The following is a 5,761-nucleotide window of genomic DNA, read 5'->3' as shown; positions in this document are numbered from 1 at the left end:
CAACCAGCAAAGCCCAGAAGCATGAGAAAACCAAACATCCTCCACCTCACACAACACCCTGAGGTCTGCAAATACAACTTGACTGATCACACACCCTGAACGAAGAGCCAGAGCCCCCTTTCAGTCATTCCAACCCCTACATAAACTGATCTCAGCTCTTTAATTTTGTTTCACAGCTAAGCCAATTGTAGAGTTCTGCTTCATCTTCCTGCTGTTGAGCATGATCCTCTCTATTAAATGTCTGGGAGTCTCCTGGGCTTCCAACTGTTGCTCTTTACAAAACACTCAGGAATTGCTACTCCTACACCCATCTCTTGCTGACAGACAGGACAGACATTTCTTACATTTAATTTTGTTTTACTAGATTTATCTGAACTGACTTGTCTCCTGGAAGGTAAAAATGCCTGAAGCACAGCAGGTCAGCTCTGGTCTGCAGTCCAGGTGTTAGTTAATGCTAGACAAGCTCTGATACTCCACTCATAGCCACAGCAGCTCACAGTCCTTCTGCAGTGCTTCACGTGGCATGACTAACATCTCTCGTGCAGTGTTGGGGCTGTTGAGAGGGTACTCCAGAGGCTGGCTGCTTGAAGAAAATATCACATAACCCACACAGCTGAAAACAATTCTCCTGACCCAATCACCAAGGAATTGCAAATAACTCCAGGAGTGAATACTGCTCCCAAACAAATAGCATTCCTTTTACCAAAGTAAAGCACACCCTCAGACAGTGTCAAGAAGTAATTCCAGAAGGGGATGCCATGGGAGCCATTGTGTGTACATTTCCCCAGCAAGACTATAACATCCCCAATTCCCAGCACCTAAGGGCGCTTGTACACGTGACGCCATTAACATGTACATGTGATGAAAATGTCACTTTGTGTGGTTTAATGGCATTACACTGTACATGTTCAAGAGTTTTGGGGTTTAAAACGACATCTGGATGTAGTTTAGTTTGCAATGGTGCATTGCAGCTGCCAAGTTATCCCCCAGCCATGGGAGAGGCGGGCAGTCTTCACAGAAAAAAAGGATTGGGCCCCTCGCTGCTTCCAATTTCAGCAGGCACTTGATGAAGGCAGAAGTTGTGAGGGGCCATATCCTTTTTTTTGTGGGGAGGGGCAGAGCCTTCTGGCCTCTCCCATGGCTGGGGGGGTGGGGAGGGGGGTGAACTGCTGGTGAGCTGAGTGGCCCCTGAGCTGTGGGGAGCCCCAGTCCTTCCCTCCATGGTGGTGCCCCCCTGGGACCACCCAGGCAGGCAATCTAGCAGGCCAGGTGCTGCCTCAGCTCAGAGGTAGCACCTGGCCTGATCCAACTCTTCCCCAACCCCAAGCTGGCTGGGGCAGCACCCAGCCCACTGGCAGCCTGCCTGGGCAGCCCTAGGAGGCACCACCACTGTGGAAGAAAGGATTGGGGCCCTCCACAGCTCAGGAGCTGCTCGGTCTACTGACAGCTTGCCCCCAGCTGCAGGCAGGCTCTGACAAAAAAATAAAGATTGGACCCCTCGTCATAACATGATGGAAAAATTGAAACAGCGGGTTTCAATTAAAAACCCATCATTTCAATTTAAGGGGCATAGAATACAACTTTGGAGATTAAACCCCTGTCATGTGTACAAGCAGCCTAAATGGCCAGATGGGTGCTCTCTGATGTGATCGTCAGTCGTTCCAGTTGCCCCTGACTAATCTTTGTGATGTGTGCAACGTAAGCAGAAACCCTTTACTGTAATCACTGATGTTTATTCACACTACAAATGCATTGAAGGCTGGGTTCAGACTCCTATGGCCTAGACTGCCCATCCCTGTCACTGCCAGGTTGGTCTAGACCTCTCAGATCAATCCAGCCACCCTCCAAATCAAAAACTCCAACCTGGTTCAACATGCTGCGGTCCCAGGCGCATATATAAATCCGGCACCCAGGAGCAATAACCTCTGTGGCACAGACTGTACTGCATTAACAGCACATTGTAGATGTGCCCAGAGAGTAGAGAATCCTCTAGACAGTGGATTGAAAGAAATATTGTGCCATCTATCAGAAGCAAAGAAATATGATCAATGCTATGTGCATTTAGTCCACATGATCTCAGTGATGCCTTCTGGCCCTAGTTTCTGATTCTATGAAATAATTCCTGATCCTTTGCTTCCAGTTCCACAAGCCCCAGTCCACAGTTTCTCCCTCCCTGCCACTGATGCCAAGGATGGTATGACAGGGGATGGATTACACTAAACATGCCCTGTTTATAGTAGATTTTTGTGTAAAGTCTTAATCCTTTCTGCTTGCATTAAAATGGTTTTAGTAATCCTTAGGCTATGTTAAATTAAGATAGCATAAGTTAGGCTAAGGAAGATAGTTGAAAAAGAACTAAGTCACAGGTGAGAGAACTTTCTCAGTCTTAGGACATCTTGATCTTGATTAGGGGTGCAAGTTAACATGTTTCAGCCTGACCATCATGTGATTGAAGAACATCTTTTTTTTCTGATGTCAACATTTGGACTCCATGTTTTGGTAAGATCCTTCTAGCAGGCTGGCCACCTATTAGGAACTTTAAGATTTTAAGATTGAGTGATGCTAAGTTTTAAGACTGTTTATGTTTGTTATATTGTTAAGAAATAGATCTTGGAAGTACTGTATCCTCTTACATACCAGATGTCCTCAAATAAAACACACACCCAGTGTTTGGAAGACGCAATGTAGATTTACTATTGCTGTTTGTCATTTTTTATAAGGAGCTCTGGACCTTTCTTTATAGACTAGGATATAAATCTAAACAAGGACAACATTTATTTCCAGAGTGATGGCCAACTTTTTGACATAAAACAAGTCCTCCTGGAATTATATAGTGTCCAGGAAGCATGGCATCCCAGGAGATTGGGTTAGGGAGCTTCCTGTCTTCTGGCATGCTACACTTACTAGGCACTCTATGTTCCCAAGAAAGCTTACTCTATCTCAAACCAGCTTAAGTCCTTCATCTTTCAAAGGGTGGTAGCAACAATTGGGCACAGACCTAAGTTACATTTTTTGCATGATCAGCCCCCAGAAAGCACTCTACAACCATGCCATGCCATGCCCTGTGCATGGCTGCAAAGCACTTTAAAAGTGGCTGATCTTACAACAAATGAACCCTCATCGAATGAGTGGTCAGATAAAGGTGCTCCACTTTGGAGGGCCTTAGGGAACTTTTGTTCCCGAGGGTCAATCAGTTGCATTATTGGGGCTGGGCTGCATCAGCCCATCCCTGCCCATGGGGCTGTGTGCAGGAAGGGAGAAGGGAGAGGAAGGGGAGCAAGCTGTGGGCTGAAATTTTCCCTGATTGAGCTGTATGTGGGGTGGGTGGATTGGAGGCCCCCCACTCTCTTGCAACCTGTTCCCCCCACCCCCACTCTTCCTCCAGCTCAGGCTGGGCAAACCCCAGACCGCAGCTTGCTCACCCTCCCTTCTCCCCACTCCCTTCCTTCAGACAGCACTGGAGCTGGAACCAGGATACTGGGCTAGATGAACCATTGGCCTGACCCAGTATAGTAATAGAAAGTGGCAGACAAACAAGCTAACATGCCAAATTCTTGGAAATTATGAAGAGTTCAATAATTCTCAGGACTTCTTTTACTTAAATAATTTGTTTGTTCCTTTCTACAACCAGACACGTGAGCTAAACAAGATGCTTCTTACATTTGGTCTACTCATTCTACTGCAAATATGTTCTGTGAAAACTGGAGTCCATTTAATGATTATTTATTTGCCTTGACAAAAAAGCCAAGAATTCTCTTATTTCTAGTTTGTGTGTGTTGCTGGAAATATTAAATTATTTGTATGCAAGATTCAATTGAGTATTGCAGACATCTACAGAACCATAAGCAGAGAACTGAGAAAGTCTCAAAACTTTATAATCAAGACAAAAGCCCACTGTTCTTTTAAAGTACATGCCACTATTCAGAATTTGAGCATATGCTTTGCTGAACTGAGGCTGCAGTGTGGTATAGGTAAGTAAAGATGTAATTAGTATATATGCAATAGCATCCAGTATTAGTTGACAGTAGTATGATTCTAACAGATATTATGTAAGATTATTTTTAAGTGTCTAATTTTGATACAGACTTCATTTAGTTGCTCCACTTTCTCTTAAAAGCACACTTCCCTTTTGCAGAATGTGGGACAGTTCAGTACAGTACGGTACGGTACGGTACAGTACAGTACAGTACAGTACAATGAGGCCATACAGATGACTTAAGAGAAGCCCTCCAAGGCTAGGAACGGGGCTGGGAATGCTGCCTCAAGACAGAGAGCCTGAATGCACGCTGGGGCATGCACTCTAGGGCTGTGCAAGTCGACAGCGATCCGATCCGGCTTCAGATCCAGCCGCTTCAGATGGCCGCAATCTGATCCAGAGCTCCACATCAGGTTAATGCCTCAATCCAGCCGAAGTGGCTCCAAAGCTTCGGAGCCACCTCAGAGATCCGGCCATAGGGTATAATGGGGAATCAATGGATGATCTATAACTTTGTTGTTTTTTGTATGATTTAGATGAAACTTGCAGGGATGGTAGCCTCTGCTAAGAGCACAAAGCCTGCCAAGGTTAAAGAAGATTGGTGCAGAGGTTTGGGAGGAACTATACCTCAAATTCTTGAAAGCCAAACTCATGTTGCAGCTGTGTGTTACACCACTGGAGGGTGAAAACTGCAGGGGTAGTAGTTCTTGCCGAGGCCACAAAGCCTGCCAAATTTCAAGAAGATCAGTGCAGGGGTTGGGGGGAACTGCACCCCAACCAGGCAAAACTCGTGACACAAATGACCCTGTGTGTGTTAAGGTGAAGTGGGCTCAAAACTGCAGGGGTACTGGCTCTTACTGAGGCCACAATGCCTGCCAGCTGTGTGTGTCCTACAGCAGGCCTGAGTGAGTACTGAGCCCTGCCAGGCCGCGAAGCCTGCCTGCCAGCTGTGTGTGTCTCGCTGGGGGAGTCTGTTGTTTGGGGCCCTGCACCCCAAGCTGCTGACAGGCAAAACTCGTGACACAAATGACCCTGTGTGTGTTAAGGTGTGCTGTTCCTGGTGCTGGGGCCTCTGCACAACACGGCAGTCCGCCCCAGTGAGGGCTCCTCCTCCCCTACAGCCTCACACGTGGTACAACAGGTACAATAACTTAGCTGGCTCAACACCAGTAGCATCAGCAGCAGCATCAAAGGGACCCACACGGAGCCTCTCATTTTATAAAGGAATTGACAGCAAGAAGTAAGGATGTTGTGTTGTGTTGGACATAGGATGTTTTTCAAGGTGTGTGATGGCTTATCTTGTGTTTTTATGTCTATGTGTGTATTATGAAAAAAAGGAATACTTAAAAAAATGTATCTTTGGAAGCTTTAGGATTGAAAACAAATTTGTCAGGCTGAGGAAGTACCTGCAGTTGGTCCTGGATGGAAGGAATAGTAAAGAGGCGAGAGGCTGGCCTGGCCTACAATGCAGGCAAGAACGCCAGTCAGTGAAAATGGAAATGGAGGCATCAGGGGGTGAGGGACAGGCTGGGGTCAGTGGTAGGGGGGAAAAGGGGATGTCACAACATCCCCAGAAATGCTGAACACCCTCTCGCTTGGAACACTAGTTGGTGGACAGGACAGGTGTTGCTGGGCAACCATGGCCAGTTCCTGCTACATCCGGCTGCGGCTTGCCCAGTAGGCCAAGGGGTCACAGTCCAGTGGCTCCACATCTGGTGCATTTGGACCCCAGCATTGAAGCCATGCCTATCGCCTACATTGGCAGGGGCTGGGGCGGGGGGGAAG

Source organism: Alligator sinensis, unplaced genomic scaffold, assembly GCF_000455745.1.
Source record: "Alligator sinensis unplaced genomic scaffold, ASM45574v1 scaffold38_1, whole genome shotgun sequence".
NCBI lineage: Eukaryota > Metazoa > Chordata > Crocodylia > Alligatoridae > Alligator > Alligator sinensis.
This window is presented reverse-complemented; position numbering follows the sequence as displayed.